We start from the raw sequence: 17,982 nt of genomic DNA on the forward strand, positions 1-17,982 counted from the left end.
TCTCTTCTCTTCTCTTCTCTTCTCTTCTCTTCTCTTCTCTTCTCTTCTCTTCTCTCTTCTCTCTCTCCTCTTCTCTCTCTCTTGTCTTCTCTCTCTCTTGCTCTCTCGTCTCTTCTCTTCTCTCTCTCTCTCTCTCTCTCTCTGTGTTTCTCCACAGCTGTCTGTGTCTCTCTCACTCTGCACAGAGATGATTTTTAAACTCGTGGGATTTAACAAGATCCTCAAGGGAAAAGGAATAGGGAGAGAGGGAGGTTGGAGAAGGCCCAGATCAGAGCCCTGGCTCATGCCCACACCCCAGTCAGTGGGGCATGGATAGAGAATGGGCAGGTAGCAGGGGGAACAAGCGGCGGGCAGTACCCAGACATTCCAGTCACTGCAGCAGGCTGCCTCCCAGCAGAAAAGGAGCTACGGCGCCCGGGCATCACGACCACCCTGGCCATTTTGGCAGCCATGGAGAGGACCAGCTGGAAGAGCCAGGGCTGCAGGGAAAGAGGCTGCCTCTTCTTCCCAACCCTGAGTTCTCCAAGCTGGGTGTGTTGCTGCTTGCCTGATAAGCCCGATAAGCCTTTTGATTTCAGCCCATCTGTTCCATACAGATCACTGATGTCGCTTACTTAAAACACAAACAAACAGCCTTCATGAATCACTGCACATGGCTTTCAGAGACTTAGGGCAAGAAGATCAGATCAAGGAGAACGGCTGTGCCTTCCTTTGGTGGGCACCGCAGCCCTGGGCGCCACCCCCTGGGAAGGACTTCTCTTACATCTGAAGTGCCGGCAGGAAGTCTTCCCACCAAACTATCCCTGGTAGCTGCCTGGCCTGGGAGCCTAGAATTTTGTCCTCACTCAGTTCACCTCTTAGCCCTAATGGCCAAAGAGTAGAATGCAAGCTCCCTCTATTCAAATCTGGTCTCAGACACTTCCTGGCTGTGTGACCTTGGCCAAGTCACTTCACCCAGTTTGCCTCAGTCAAATGAACTGGAGAAGGAAATGGCAAAGCACTCTATTATCTCTGCCAAGAAAGCCCCAAATGGAGTTAAGGAGAGTCAGATGCAACTGAAATGACTGAACAACAACAACAAATGTGCCAGGCTCTCTACTAGGGAATCCATGTAGTTCCTGCCCTCAGGAAACTTATGTTCCAATGGAAGAGACAAGTATGCAGATAAACCAAAATAAAGTATAGACAAAGTACTGTAAGAGAAGAGGAGCAGGATGGTGCGGGGGAGGGGTAGATAAAGGGTGGGCTCAAGCCCTGCCTCTTCCATAGCATTGGGGATAGGACCCGTCACTACTCTGAGGCAACTCTAAGTTACAGAGAAGGGGTCAACCTGCATTGGCAGAGTAGACTTACAGAATGTCAGATCTGCAAGGGACTTAAGAAACCATTTAGTCTAACCTCTTTATTTTCTGGGGGAGGGAAGTGAGGCTCAAGGAGAAGTGTGTCTTTCCCAAGGTCATATGATAGTAAATATCTGAACAGGGATTTGAACCCAAGAGCTTTGGCTGGGGCAGCTAGGTGGCAACATGGAGAGAAAGACTTCCTAGAGTCAGACAGACTCCTCTTCATGAGTTCAAATCTGGCCTCAGACACTTACTAGAAGTGTGACCCTGGGCAGGTCACTTCATCCTATTTGCCTCAGTTTCTTCATCTATAAAATGAGCTAGAGAAGGAAATGGCAAACCACCGCAGTATCTTTGACAAGAAAACCCCTAATGTGGTCATGAACATGGTTAGACAAGACTGAAAAAAGACATCAACTCTGGCTTCAAATCCAGTGTTCTTTCTACCACATCGTGCTGTTTAACCCCCTAATTTTACAGTTGAGTAAGCTAAGGGAGCAAAGGAATGGAGTTGCCTGCAATCCCATGACTTTGCCAGCAGAGCAGAGATGAGAACTCTGGTCTCCTGATTTCATCTGGGCTCTTTCTACCATTCTCCAGTCTAAATTCCTTCATTCACTTTTCAACTCTGCAGTCTGGCTTCTGACCTCATCACTCACCTGAAGCTGCTCTCTCCAAAATTACCCACTAGCTCTATAGTCTTTTCTCAGGTCACACACTTCTCTGACTTTTCCCCTTCCTTTGACGCTCTAGGCCATCCGTTCTTTCTGGATACTCTCTTCTGCCTGGGACTCCCACCTGACTGGACTTTCTTCAGTAGAATTTCCTCCATCTCCTTTGCTGGATCATTATCCATATCACATCTCCTGGGTGAGGATTTCCATCCTGGGCCCTCCCTCTACTCCTCATCAGCTCCTGTGGGTTTAATTATCATCTCTGTGTAGATAAATCCCAGATCCATATAATCATGATAATAATAATGATAGCAAGCATTTATATAGTGCCTACTATGTCCCTCTTTTTGCCTTAAGCCACTGGAGAAGGAAATGGCAAACCACTCCAGTATCTTTGCTAAGAAAACTCCATGGACAGTAGTGTCCACGGGGCTCTAAAGAGCTGGACATGACTGAACAGTTGAATGGCAACATGTGCCAGGCACTTCACTTTATAAATACTGTCCTTACAATAACCTTGGGAGATAGGAGCTATTATTATCCCCATTTTCGGGTTGAGGAAACTGAGTCAAAGAGAGGTTAAATGACTTGCCCAAGCTCACACAGTGTCTGAGGCTAGATTTGAACTCAGGTCTTTCTGACTCCAGGCCCAGCCCTCTATCCACTGCATCCCAGCCTCTACCTTCATCTTTAGTTCTGCATAATGAATTGGCTGCAATTGGACCTTTCCAACAGGATGTGCTGGAGGCATCTTCAATTCATCATTCCCTAAATCAGGCTCATTATCTCTTCCCCAAACTCTCTCCTTTTCCAAATGTACCTTCTATTTTTTAATCGAATGTGTTACCCCTTTCTACTCCCTTAGGCTACTAATTCCTGCTTTAGTCTCTGCTCCTCACTCTTCCTCATCCCGTATGTTCTGTTCTGGACGTGGCTGTTTTCATGTTCGATTCTGTGTTACCACTCACTCAGCCAGCACCTTCCTTCCTTCAGGTTCCTCATCACCTCTGTTCCGGACGATCAGAACAGTCTCAAGGTCGATCTCCTGGCCTCTCCTCTCGTCATTCTCCCACCCACCCTCCCTACTGCTGCCAAAGTGATTTTCTTCAAGCACAGATCTGACCATGGAGCCTCCCCTATCCAATCCCCTTCTGTTTGCCTTTAAAGACCTACCCAACCTGGACCCAACCTATCCTTCCGCCTTATTGGACGTTACTCCTGCTCCCTCACCTTAGGATACAGACTGGCCTTTCCCTCTGCTCCCCTCGCACGATCCTTCACATCCAACCTGTGTGCCTTGGCTCTGGGAATGCCTCCCTGCCTCACAGAATCTCTCTCTTTCTTTGGGATGCAGGTCCAAACACCATCTTCTACATCCCAGCCTTTCCTGATCTCCACAAACTGCTAGTGCCCACTCTTCCAAACCATACTAAAGTTAACTGCTTTGTATTGAATAAATACCCTCTCCAAGGCCCCTTCTTATCTGGGGGCCAGGATGAGTCCCATAAACACTGAATGGTGGGAGTGGGGGTAGGGCTCAGTTTGAGTTGAGTGAATGGCAGTTTCCCAGGATGGGGAGGCCCGGGGCCTCCTGGGGAGGCTCCCCGGGAGTCTGGGGCCAGGGACAGGGTCACATGGTCCAGCTCCATAAGCACCAGACACTCCAGGACCAGCCCTGAGAATGTAAAGAAAGCACCCTCCTATCTATCCCAGGCAAACATCAATCCCTGAGCCTGCCTGTTTCTATGGAAACAAGAATGCAGAAGACAGACTTTTGAACCCCTTCTAATCCCATTAAACTGATTATGTCTGCTATGCAAAGAGTTTTAAAAGAATAGGGCAGCCCAAATTCCAACTCTCTCCTCTTCTTCCCTCCCCCTTCCCCCCCAACTTGGTATACCTCCCACCCCTTACTCTCTGTGCCAATCAGACCAGCCCAGCCCCTGCACCTGTTTACATCCAGAGGGGGAGATGAGCCAGCAGTGCCTGCCCTCAGCAAAGACCGCCCCCTCCCCTCCAAACCCCTGTGACACAGGCCCATGGAAGGAATGGAAGCAGGGAAGGGGAGGGAGCAGGCACATTCTTTTGTGGTAGTTTGTTGGTTTGCTTTGGACCCATGTGGATCTCTGAGTGTCTGTCCATCTATCTGTCCGTCAGTCTGTCTGCCTGTTCGTCTGTCCATCTGCCCATTCGTCCATCTGTCTGTCCATCCATCCATCTGTCCGTCTGCCCATTCGTCTGTCCGTCTGTCTGTCTGTTCATCTGTCTGTCTGTCTCCTGAGAAAACTCCCAAAGAGGAAGTTGTCAATGTTGATTCTTCTGCAATTAAAGTCCTAGAGAGCTGCCTGAGGGATCTTAGGGGGCTAAGCAATTTGCCCAAGGTCACATAACCAGGATTCATCAAAGGCAGCCTTTGAACCCAGATCTTCCTAACTCTGAGGCTGGATCTCTATCCATTATGCCTCACTGCCTCACTCAGAGTTGTCTCGAGGCCTGGCCATGCTGGTTTTGGCTTCTTTGCATGTGTAGGGATAGGTTTAGTTACAGTCTGGTTGAGTTCAAAGTCATGACTGCTATTTAAGAGAACAAACTTCCCGGGCCCAGCCGGACCTTCTCCAAAAGATGGCTCGGGTTCGTAGGACTTAAACTTGGACAGGCCCTCGGTCCAACCTCTCTCCTTTAAGGGATGGGGGAACCGAGGCGTAGATGTGTTAGGGGACTTCTCTGTAGTCAGATGGCTGATTTACATCGAAGCCGTGGGGGCTGGGGAGAAAGGTGGACCTTTGGAGATCTGCACTGTGGGGATGCTGTGCCCAGTAGCAAAGCCTTGGCCTGCCCTGGCCTAGTCATGACTTTATCAGGCAAGAAGTCAACAGGGTCCCTTTCCATTGTCATCTGGTATGGTAGGGGTAGAAAGAACATTGGCTTTGAAAGTAGCTTCAATCCTTACCTTTGCCACTCACCACCTGTATGATGTCGGTCAGTTAGCCAGTCAACAACCATTTTTAAAGAGATTTCTGTGAGCCAGGCCCCACATTCACGGAACAGTGAGGGTAAAAGGGCAAAAACACAATCTCTGTTCACAAGGACCTCACATTCTAATGGTTGAGACAGTATGTAAGAAATTATGCCTATAAAATATCTGCAGTTTAAATGGAAGGTAAACTCAGAGGAGCAGGGAAGGAATAAGGAAAGGCCTTCTTGGGAAAGTCTCTTCAAACCATTTGGCCTCAGTTTCCTGATCTGTAAAATGAAGAGATTAGATTAGTTGGTTTGTGGCATCCCTTTGAGATTGAGATTGAGATCTATGTTCCTAAGGTCTGATAATCCTCACTACCTGCAACCTTGGGTACAGGGTTCTGGGCCTCAGTTTCCTAATTTGTAAAATGAGGGTGCTGGACTAGCCTGCCCCTGAAGTCACTCCCAGCTCTCCACCTATGATTTCCTTAGGATGGGAGGAACGTAGTCTCTGCTGAGCTAGCTCCCTCCCCCCAACTCCCCCTGTGAGCGTTTTATGTGGGGAAGAAGAATGCCGTGATTGCGGGCAGTCTACCAAGAGAGAGAAAGCAGGGGTGCGTTGTTGTATTTATATTTCTGTTTTGTCTGAACTTGATTCTGAATGCCCAGTGCGTTGGCTGGCAGCCGGGCACCACAGGGCTTACTCACATCTGCGGGCCCTCGCTCACTTTATTGGGCATGAAGCTTCATATTCTTCTTTCATCCATATCTGCTTGCCTCCTCCCAACTGGCACAGACAACAGAGTCAGAGTCAATAATCGTTGATTAAGCCCTACTATGTGCCAGGCACTAGGAGAAGCACTGGGGATACAAAGAAAGGCTTAACGAGCTTACCATCTAATGGGGGACACAACACATAAAAAGAGTCCTTTCCCTAGCTCTAGATGCCACTCAACCTCTTCCCAACATGGAGACTCTTTGCCCTCTTTCCCCCGTGTTTAACCAAAGTTAAACCAAGCAAGATGCTGGAACGGCAATAGGGTGTAGTAGAGAGCACATTTAATTTGGAGATAGATCTGGGTTTGAATTCTGATTCTGCTACTTGCTGCCCTTATGACCTTGGGCAACTAACCCACTTCCTTTTGAGGGCTTCAGTTTTCCCATCAGTAGAATAAGTGGGTTGGATTAGATGACCTCTATGGTTCATCCCCACTCTAAATCTCATGAGTCACCTCAAAAAAATCAACACAATAAGGTCAGCTCGCTTCCTAGGAGGGCTTTGAGTCTCCCAGGGCGAGGTGACACTTGGAATTTTGCTGATTCTCATAGCTTCCTGCAGGAAGACGAAGTCACTATTAATTGACTGCTTTTTCTGTGTGTCTTGTCTCCTGCTTCAGACTCTTCTTGGTGCTGCCCTAGGGCAGAAATTATGGCTTTTCTTTGTCTTGTATTTCCCATAGCTAGCCTAGCTCAGAGCTGAGAGCACAGGGTTGAGAGTACTGCAGGGCTCGGTAAGGATGTGCTGAGTGTCGGGAAATGAAAGGATTAGTATTGTCATTATCATTATTCTTAGTAATACTTTTATCCAACTATAAAAGTAAACTCTTTACAGTAGTCTGCAGAATGTTAAATATAAATGAATAATAGCAAGATAGCAACTTGGGTCCATTCCTAGGGCAATTCTCTGCAGATGTTTGGTAGCTGAGCTGGAAGGACATTAGCCTTTTTTTTTCTTCAAATTTGAGGGTTCTGGGTTCAAACCCCTGTTTGGGCACAAGAGTATTTTTAAAAATTTTTTCAGGGGGCTAGGCAATGGGGTTAAGTGACTTGCCCAGGGTCACACAGCTAGTAAGCGTCAAATATCTGAGGCCAGATTTGAACTCAGGTCCTCCTGACTATCCACTGTGCCACATAGCTGCCTCACACAAGAGTATTTTTGAGAGAGGGGAGCCTCCCCTCCCTGAACTTGGATGGGAAAAAATTTACATCTTCATTTTAACTAGCCTCAAACTAAAATTTAGTATCTCATTCATTTGTTTAAAAACATTCTGGGAAGGGGTCTATAAAGCTTCACCAGATTGCCTAAGGGGGCTATGACACAAGAAAGGGTAAGAATCCCTGACTTAAATATTTGGATTCAAATCCAGCCTCTGACACTTAGTAGCTGAGTGACAACGGGCCAGTCATTTAACCTCTCTAAGACTCAGTTTCCTCACCTGTAAAATGAGGGCTTTAGACTTCTAGCTTCTAAGGTCCTTCTAGCTCTAAATTAGATTCAATAAAAAGGATGAGAAAGATAATATTAACAGACATTTACATAGTGCTTTAGTTTTCAAAAACTTTGCATATACTATCTCATTTGAGCCTCCAAACAACCCTGTGCAGAAGGTACTATGAAAATTATTATTCACATTTGACAGATGGGGAAACTGAGGCACTAAGTGATTTAAGTGACTTACTTGTATTTACATAGTTCCAGAAGTGGGATTTGAACCCAGGACATCCTGCCTCTGAGTCTCATACTCTACATTTTATCATAGGATCATAAATGTAAAGCCAGAAGGGACCTTAAAGGGCATCTAGTTCAAACCCCTTATCTTACAGTTAGTCGATCAGTAAATAAGCATTTATTAAGAGCGTATTATGTGCCAGGCACTATACTAAGCACTAGGGATATGAGAAAGGGCAAAAAGAAAACCAAAAAAAAAAAAAAAAAAAAGCCAGTCCTAGCTTTCAAGGACCTTGTGATCTAACGGGAGAGGCAACCAGTAAACAACTATGTAAGAAAAAGATAACAGGAAAAATAAAGATAAATATAGGGGCAGCTAGGTAGGGCAATGGATAGAGCCCTGGAGTCAGGAGGACCTGAGTGCAAATCCAGCCTCAGATGCTTGACACTTACTAACTTTGTGACCCTGGGCAAGTCACTTAACCATGATTGCCTCTTGCAAAAATAAATAAAGATAAATATAGATAAGGAAAGTGTGGCCCAGAGGGGTTAGGTGACATGCCCAAGGTCACAGAGTCTGGATGCTTGGAGACCCTTAGCTCAGGTCCTCATAGATGAAGTAGGTGTCTTGTTTCCTATACCTAGGCCTCAGCATCTCCTCCCCGCAGTGACCCTAAACCGGCTGGTCCAGAAACTATCCCGTGTTTTTCAACAGACGAGTCAAAGGCAAAGAATCTGGCTCATTTTCAGTGATGATGATTATTTTTCTCTCTCCAAACCGCCCTTTGGAATAAAAGTTCACTTTTTATAGATCGAGTGTGTGCTTTATAAAAGCAGTAAACACCCCGGAGAGGAAGATTTCCAAATCTTTTAAACAATCTGCCAGCTGTTGGCAATTCTGCTCCACTACTGGAAATAAAAGGATAGACCTGGGCTCTGCCTCGAAGATCCCAACTCCTTCAAATGCCCTTCTAAAGCCTGACAGTGGCTCAGTCAACAGTCATTTTCTGCTGAGGAATCTTTAACTGAACGTTCATCCCTGCATCTGGGCCCCCAGCTGTTCTCCAAGGCCCTGCTCGCCTGCCCCGGCTCTGTAGCACCACCGCCATTCTTCCCCATTCTAGATCCCTGACCCTGGGCCACTGGAGAATGCTCTTATCTTCCAAGGGATAAGTCTCCGTCTGCCAGAGGCAACTCACTCAGGGGCAATTACAGATGCAGGAGAAAGCTATCCAGGCCTAGATGATCCCCTTCCCCTCCTCCACCCCTCGATGTTTCTCTACCTAGGTCCCTCTGTGTGGAGTCCAAAGACAGTGAACCTTATTCCAATGCCTTCCAGCTTCCCTTCTCCACAGAATTATGGAATCTCAGAGTTGGAGCATATTCAAGCAAGGATCTCGCACTGAATCTAGTCAGAGGATCTGGGCGCAGATCCCTGCTTTACCTCTTACTAGTAAGTATCTGAGGCCGGATTTGAACTCGGGTCCTCCTGACGCTAGAGCTGGTGCTGTATTCACTGCACCACCTAGCTGCCCCTATAGTAACTCTTTACTAAACAATGGTCAAGGAAAAGCAAAACCAGAAAATAATATGCATGAAGAGAATAATTGGTTGAATGCTTCAAGGATGGAATCAATCAGTCCATTAATGAGTATTCATTTATCATCCACTATTTACCAAGCACTGCACAAGGTGTTGGGGATACAAACATGAAAATGAAATACTCCCTGCTAACAGGGGAAATAAGAATCTGTCACAGTCTTGACGTTGCCAAGGAAATCAGGACGAAAGCCCACTGGTCAGCCTGACATTGCTCTCCTCTGGAATTTTGATTGACAAGCTAGGTTTTCCCATATTAAGGAATTTTGGGAAGAAGGCGGAGAAATCTTGGAAATGGGGAGAGGAGCTATGGAATCATCAGTAAACTCCAAGACTGGGGCTGTGTGGTCTGATCATTCAGGAAGGGAGTTGTACCACCGTGAATGTGGTGTTGATCAAGCCCCCTAAATTGGTGATTATTAATTTCCCTTCTCTCCTTAAACTCCCTTACTTCACTCTCTGAGAGGACAGGAGCCCTATACTTTTACCCTCAGGGCACAGGGAAAGTGTTTATTAAGAGTTTGTTTACCTTCCTTTGTTTAAATATTTGTTTTGTCTAGCAATTGTGATAAAACTGTTAATCACAAGCATTGCTAATCTGAGTGTATCACAGGAAATGCAGTTGGGAGGAAGTAATTGGGGATTTCATCTGGGACAGAGGAAAAAAAGAGATTTTGAAGCTGTGGTAGTTTTGTCAACAATCTGGGGGCTCAGAGTTGAAAAAGAAAATTATTTATTTGTTTTTACAACTTGCTAGGGCATTGAAAGACAATTCCTATGCTGAGATTCCACTAGACTGGGTATTCTTAATATAGGGTCCAAGGGCCCTCAAGGGGTCTGGGAACTTGGATAAGGAAAAAGAGACTATTTTCACCAACCTCTAACTGAAATTTAGCATTTTCTTCTGTTACTTAAAAACATTGTTCTGAGAAAGGGATGATAGGCTCCATCAGACTGTCAGGGGGCCCCGGGCATAAAAGAAGTTAAGAACCTCTGCTCTAGGTAATGTGTCTGGAACATAATAGGTGCTTAATAAATAATTATTGAATCTCCGACTGAGTTATCAGTGGCTGTGGAGCCCGGCTTTGCCATCTTCCCCCGGTGTGGTTTGAGAGGAAGATCTCTCCCAAGGGGATTGGGCCAAAGGAGTAAACCAAAGAAATAATCATGCCCAACTACCAAGAATAGCCTGGTGTACAAAAAGGTAGCGGCTAGCAAGAGGTCTGCTCACGACTATTACCAATCGTATCACCCTTAGATACATACAAATGTATATGCAAGAAAAGAAAAGAGGTAATTTGGGGTGGGTGGGGGACACACTCCCAGCTGTGAGCAGTCAGAAAAGGCCTATTGTATGAGGTGGTTGAGAGCTGAGGCTGCCAGTCACCATATTTCACAGGCAATGGTATGCTAGTAAAAGTTTAACAATTGGATCTCCGCTCTGCCCCTGCCCCCATGTACAGGACACTTTAAAATGTAATCTCCATCACTAATCCTAATTAATTAATCTTAATCTGCATCAATTCCTTAAATCCAGGCAATCAACAAATCAAGCCCTGATTTTTAGCATTTTCCCATTTCCAAAGTGTAAATGCTCACTCCCAAAATTTAACAATCAGCTCTTAGAATCCAGTTTGAGCTGCGTCTAAGATCTATAGCAGTATGTCCCTTGTTAATTCTTAGTCAATCTGGCCCAAGGCCTCTCTTTTATCTTTCTGAGGACTCCCTTGATCTAACGTTTAAGCCCATCACTGGAAGAATATTTCCCCTCCTTCTCACTTTCCAAAGAAAGGGGAAATCTAATAAGGGACAGAACCTAGTGACCTGCATCAGTGGAGGCAGGATAAATCCTGATGAAATCATGGGTCCTTAGAATATATTGAAGTGGCTTTAGCTCAGGCTTTCCTCACATAGTAGGGTTCTCATCCACTAAAACCCACTATCTCTGATGACATATGATAGAAGGAATGATTCTGGAGTGTGAGGATCTGGGTTCAGATCCTGCCACAGATGCTTGCTACCCGTGAGGCCTTGGGCCAATCACTTAATTTTGTTGGGTCTCGGTTTCCTCATCTGTAAAATGAGGGATGTTATGTTAGCTTGCCTCCGAGGTTCTTTTCAGAGCTGCAACTAGGGGCTTAGTTTCCTCATCTCTAAAATGGGGAGGGGAGTGGACTAGATGACTTCAAAGGTCTCTTCTAGCTCTAAAATCATGGGGGAGTCTTGAATAGAATGGTGCAGGTGAGTGGCCCCTGTTTCCTGGGTGCAGTCTGCCTGATTGAGACTTCGGGTCCTCTTATTGACTTTGAAGAGTCAGGTTTATGCTCTGGCTGGCATCAAAGTTCTGCTATCCCACGAGGGTGTGCACTGGCCATGTCCAGGAGGAGTCATACAGTCTTCACTGAGGGGTCTATCTGCTCCTCAGGCTCCCTTGGAGCTGGTGAGGACCATTTCCTGCTGAGCTCTAGCATCCTAGGATTTAGAGCTAGTCCATTGATACAGTCGTAACTAGGTCAGGGCAACTAGGGCTACGCCACAGGGCACAGCATTGTCCTGGTGCACTTCTCCAAGGGTCCTCTTCCTTCCTTCCCAACCCCCTTGGGAGCATATGCTAGGCTGTTGGTGGAAAGATTCATCTTACTGAAATAAAAGAATCCAAGATTCTCCAAAGTGGAAAGGAGCTCAGAGGCCAACTAATCTAGCCTGAACCTGGAGAATTCCCTCTATGACGTTAGAAAGAAGCATAGGCCTGCCCAAGGCCACACAGGTCATCAGTAGCAGAGCTGGGAGTCAAGCCAAAGTCCTCAGACTCCAGATGTAGCCGTTCCTTGAAGGCGTCCCTTGAGGGGTGTGATGTCAAACAACACCAGCGCTGGAGAGATAGCCCCTTCATTCCACTTTGGGATGGCTCTCATCCTTAGGAAATCGTTGACTTTCATCAAGCCTAAATTGTCTCTCCAATTTCCCATTGGACCAAGCAGAATTAGCCTAATCCAGGGGTGGAGAACCTTCAGCCTCGAGGCCACTTGTGGCCCTCTAGGTCCTCAAGTGCCATCCTTTGACTGAACCCAAGCTTCACAGAACAAATCCCCAGATTTGTGACCTCAGAGATTTTACTAGCTGTGTAATCTTGGGCAAGTCACCTAACCCTGTTTGCCTCAGTTTCCTCATCTGTAAAGTGAGCGGGAGGAAGAAATGGCAAAGATACTTTGCCAAGATACTGGCGTGGTTTGCCATTTCCTCCTCCAGCTCATTGCTAAGAAAACCCCAAATGGGGTCACGAAGAGTTGGACATAATTGAACAACTTTCTGACTCCAAATCCAGTGTTGTGCCCACTGCAACCTCATCTTCTTTATACCCCCTTCCCCCAGGGCAGCACTGACTGTGCTTTTTTATTTTTTTATTTTTTATTTTTGGCTAGGCAATGGGGTTAAGTGACTTGCTCAGGGTCGCACAGCTAGTAAGTATTATGTGTCTGAGGCTGGATTTGAACTCAGGTCCCTGCTGAATCCAGGGCCAGTGCTCTATTCACTGCGCCACCTAGTTGCCCTGACGGAGCCTTTTTAAGTCCCAATAGGGAGAGGCTGCTAGTGGGCCAGGGAGGAGCTCACCTGGGTTCAGTCACCCAGGAAAGGAATTGGGTTATCCGATAACTTCCCATTTTAACAAATTCCTGGGAGGGGGGAAACGCTCTAGTTCTTACTAACTAGTTACTAAGCTGATTTTTTCTTTTTATTGCTAAAGGACTGCAAGTGTTTTTGGTTCCTTTAAAATTGGCACTCTGGGGCAAAGTTCCAATTGCCCTGCCCTAGTTATGGCTCCAATTGGTAAGAATTTGTAGCAGGTCCAAACCTTTTGGGGGTTTGGGGAGGCTGGATCAGAGAAAAAAATTGACCAGGACGATGGACGGCCAGAGCTATGCCTTATCTTAATCATATTTTGTTCCAGATGAATCCCAAGCCATGTTTCATTTCAAGTCTTCCAGCCGACATTTTATTTAGTGCTTGTGCCTTGATGATATATATGACTTTGGGGTTATTCACCGCTGGTTGATCTGTGTCGCTCTCCTCCTCCCTCAGTGTGAAAAAATGACAAGTGCCTATTTTGGGAGCCATACACAGGAGTACAGATTGAGAGCTGGGAGGCATTGTAGAGGGCATGTGGTCTCAATATATATATATATATATATGTATATATATATATATATATCTCAATATATATATATATATAAATGCTTGGATGAACCATCTACCCAATTCTCTACTACCTCTAGAAACTCCTCAGTTTGGTTTAAAACTTCTCACAACCTGGCTCCTTCCCACCTTTCCTATTTCTTTCCCATTACTCCCCTCTACACACTCCAATCCTACCATTCTGGCCCACTTGCCATCCGTCACACGAGATATTCATCTCCCACTTCCACCCTTTTGCATTGGCCGTCCCCCACATGTGTTTTCTCCTTACTTCCACCTGGTTTCCTTCAAGACTCAGTTCTTCTGGAAGCCCCTCCCGGTCGCTTCAGATACAAGTGTTCCTGCTCCCCCAATTACCTCGTTCTCATCTCATATACATTCTGCATATATTTACATAGGCACACGCTGCCTTCCCCATTTGAAGGGAAGCTTCCTGAAGGAAGAATGTTTTACATCTCTTTCCCTTTTCTCTTCAGCTAGCACAGAGCTTGATAAATGCCTGGTGACTGATAGAGCACTTCAGCTGGAATTTGAAGGTGATTTAGGGCCCTGACTCCAAATCCAGAACTCTGGATTATACATCATGCTGTATTACTTGCAAGGGCCTGGCCCAGCACAGATATGGCCAGAGAGGCCTCTGCCCCCGAGAATATTCCATCATCAGCGGCCACCTGGGCCAGGAGGGAGAGCGGCAGGCATCATTTTCTCATTGGTTCCTGCCTCTCTGCCGAGCTTCCACATGAAGAGTCGACAGGACTGTCAATTACTGGAGGGGAGAGCATCAGATGATTCTGGACAGACTGTCTGGGCCCCCGAGCCCTTGTAAGAATAATGGCCAATACCAGTAACAGGGATCAGTCATCTAAATAGGCTTCTAAAGTCCTCTAATTCCAGAGACAATAACTTGGTGGGAAGCGAGGGGGGTACCACGGCTTGCTAAGTCGAGAGAGGAGACAGCTATAAATCGACCTTAATGGGCTCCTCCTGTCCTTGAGTCTCATTTGTCCGTAGATGAATAACCAAGGTAAAAAAGACTCTGGCTGGAGGATTTGTAAATGCAATAAGAGGGTCTTTATTTGGCATGGATCACAGAGGGTGAAATTGTCAGGAAATCCCACTGAGGGGGTGAAGATGACTTCACCACCTCAGGGAGGATGGGAAGTAGAAGCAGAAAGCTGGACCCAAGGAGGGGCAGCCAGGCCTTCTGAGGAGCATCGATTGATCACCAGGCAGATACCTTAAGGCCATCCAGCCACAGGAGGGGAATGCTCAGACCTTAGCTCATTCACTCTATACAGGAAGTCTCTGTGTGTGTGTGTGTGTGTGTGTGTGTGTGTGTGTGTGTGTGAAAGAGAGGGGGACAGAGAAGGAGAAAGAAGGAAGTGGAGGAGAGAGAAAGAAGTGGGGGAGAGAGAAAGAAGTGGGAGAAGGGAGGGGGGAGAGGGGAGAGGGAGAGAGAGAGAGGGAGAGGGAAAGAGGGGGGAAGAGGGTAAGTGGGGGGAAGGGACAGAGGGGGGACAGGAGGGGGACAGGAGGGACAGAGGGAGGGAGAGAGACAGAGTCAGAGCCAGAGACACAGAGGGAGAGAGAGGGAGAGAGGGAGAGAGAGAGAGAGAGCGGGGGAGAGCGGGGGCGGGGGGAGGGAGACGGGGACGGGGACGGGGACGGGGACAGAGACAGAGAAACCTGCAGCCGATGCTGCTGAGATTGCAGTTAGGTTCTGCAGCCCCACACTCAGCTGGGGCTGGCTCCACCCTGCCTGGGCCTGGGCCACTTTGATGGGAGCTCTAATAGTCCAGGCACCACCAGCAGCAGGAGGAACGTTTACCTTATTAAGTGTGAATTCCTTTCTAGATGGAGAGGTTGGAAGTGGGAGGAGGAGAGGGGCTGAGGAGGAAACCAGGGGCTCCTTCAGACCAGACCAGCTGGAACCAAGCGAAGCACCCTGGTTTAATATACAACCAGGTCCCCTCTACCTACCAGTCCTGGTACCAGGGCTCATTTGCATACAACAGGGCTCGTGCCCTGGCTGCTGGTGGTGGTGGGTGGGTGGGGGTCTGTTTACAGAGCCAACATCCTGTTATTATGATCTGCAAGCTTCCCCTGAAACTGTAAGAAGGCTGGAGGGTGGGGGAGGAGGGTAGGGGGGGGAGGGGGAGGAATGGGGGGGGGGGGGGGGAGGGGAATGAGACTCTCTCCCCTGCTTCGACGGAGGGCATCTAATGGTTTTTCCAGCCAGCAGTCTTGGTCACCAGCTATAGAGAAGGGACTTGCCTCTTTTTTCTGACCTTTTAGAAACCCCAGAGTGGGTTAGGAGAAGAGGGACCCAGAGTACCAGTGTCTGAGCAGAAACGACCTCTTCCTCTCTCCCCCTCCCCCCTTCTACTAGCATTTATATAGAGGTTTAAGGTCCACAAAGCACATTACAAACTCTATCCCATTTGATCCTCACTGCAACCCTGGGAGGGTGGTGCTATTATTCTTATTCCTGCTTTCATAATGAAAGACTAAGCCTGAGATTCAATGACTTGCCCAGGATCACACAGTTGCTAAGTATCTGAGGCAAGATTCAGTCCTATGCTCTCTTCCTTCATCACGCCACCACTAGGAAGCCTCAACAAAGTTTCTGTGCAGGAGTGTGATAGTAAATATTTAACAACCAGCTTTTCCTGCAAAAAAAATACTGGACACACTTTTCAGTTTAATGTGCATTATTCACATTTCCCCCACCACTTTCTTAAGTCTAAGCAATCAACAAGACAATAAATCAAGCCCTGATTTGTGAGATTGGCTGATTTCTGAGGGATAAGAGCTCAGGCGGAAAATTTACCAGTTGACTCTGGCTAGTCGAGATGAGCCCACTCCAGCAGGTTTTAGATAGATGGCGCAGTGGATAGAACTCTGACTTTGGAGTCAGGAGGACCTGAATTCAAATCCAGCCTCAGACACTTGACACTTACTAGCTGTGTGACCCTGGGCAAGTCACTTAACCCCAATTGTTTTATTGATGTATTTCGTTTATACATCACAGACATATCTGTTCATTTCTCTCCTGATACTGATATGGTCTGCCTTTCCTGTGAGCTTTCCCTTCTAATAAAGAAAAAAAAAGGTTAAGCAAAACCAACCCTACACAGTGAGAGCATCAGACCCCGTATGCAACATTCTGCATCCCTAGTCCCCCACCTCTCCAACTAAAGGAGAAAAGTCTATTTCTTTATTTCTCCTCTAGGTCTAAGCTGTTTCACCTTACCCAGTGTCTTCACTTTAACTAGAAAACTAAACTGACCCTGCAGTGTTAGGGCTCCAGATTGAGAGTCAGGGGATTTGGGTTTGAATTCAGACTCTGCGACTTACTGCTTCAAGTAAGTCTTTCCACTTTTCTGGTCTCAGTTTTCTTATCCGTACAACAATGGGGTTTGGCACAATGACCTCTAGATTTCCTCCCAGTTCTTAACGATCTCTGAAGACCTGGGTTCTTATTTTGATGTAATGAACTCATTTTTAAGGTAATTTGATTGCTATGTTTCAATATTTGCTTATCTTCCTGAGTTAAAATTTGACTTCAGACACTTACTAGCCGTGTGACCCTGGATAAGTCACTTAACCTCTGTCTGTCTCAGTTTCCTCACCTGTAAAAAATGAGCTGGAGAAGGAAATGGCAAACCATTCCAATAGCTTTGCCAAGAAAACCCCAAAAGAGGTCACGAAGAGTTGAACATAAATGAAAAACAATTAAACAACAACAACAAACTTCAGTATAACTGGTTACCTTTGTAATCCTACATATTTTATTTTATGCATTTAGAAACATTTTGAAATGGGGTCCATATTATTCACCCGATTGCCAAAGGTCTTCCATAACAAAACATGTTAAGAACCCCAGGACAATACATTTAGGAGAAGAGGAGAATCTGCAGAGGGGACAGGTTAAACCTCAGAGACGAAGGGGGAGAATTTTATCTAGAATTTTATAATTCGATCTAGAATTTTACTCTAGAATTTTATCCTAGAATGCAAGTTTCCTAAAGTGAGGTCGGGAAGCATTTATTAAGCACCCACTGTGTGCCAGGCACTATGCCAAGCACTTAGGTTCCAAATAAAGGCAAAAGGTAATCCCTGCCCTTAAGGAGCTCGCAGTCTGATGGGGGAGACTACATTATACACAAACAAGATATTTGCAGGATAAATCGATGATCATCTCAAAGGGAAGACATTGTCAAAGCTTGTTGTTATATTTTTGTCTTTGCATCCTACACGCCTAACACAGGGCCTAGCTCATAGTAACTATTTACTGCACAGAGCAGTAGAACCAACAATGAATTTGAAGTCTGAGGACCTGGGTTCATATCATGAATCTACCACTTACCTGTGGGAAACAAGTCCTACTACCACTCTGAACCTGTTTCCTCCTCTGTGGAATGAAAGGGTTGGAGTAGAGACCCTTAAGTTCCCTTCCAGCTCTAAAGTTACAAACCGGTGATTTTCGGTTTTTTGTCAAAGGTTGCACTGAATTGAATTGAATTCTGGGGCTGAACCCTACCCTTTTTTGTTTTCCCCAGGGGTGGAAGAGGGGGGCATTATCAAAACATAATCAATGGGCTTATGGGAAATAAAGAAAATCTGTTCCATGAGTTCAATGAAGCTCACAAAATAGAAAAGTATCTTCTGAAAAAAAATGATTGGGTACTTAATAAAGTGCGTCAGTTCGAAAATACCCACTTTTATGCATTGGTAGGCAGTGGCAGACCCAGATTACTTTATA

At 46.3% G+C, this 17,982-nt stretch overlaps 1 pseudogene; it reads left to right on the forward strand.

Moving 5' to 3' along the window:
• LOC114029597 overlaps positions 1 to 618 on the forward strand; it is an 11,363-nt pseudogene extending 10,745 nt beyond the window's left edge.
• Positions 619 to 17,982: the final 17,364 nt, after the last annotated feature.

This window comes from Vombatus ursinus, unplaced genomic scaffold, assembly GCF_900497805.2.
Source record: "Vombatus ursinus unplaced genomic scaffold, bare-nosed wombat genome assembly UNPS02014935.1, whole genome shotgun sequence".
In the NCBI taxonomy this organism is placed as follows: domain Eukaryota; kingdom Metazoa; phylum Chordata; class Mammalia; order Diprotodontia; family Vombatidae; genus Vombatus; species Vombatus ursinus.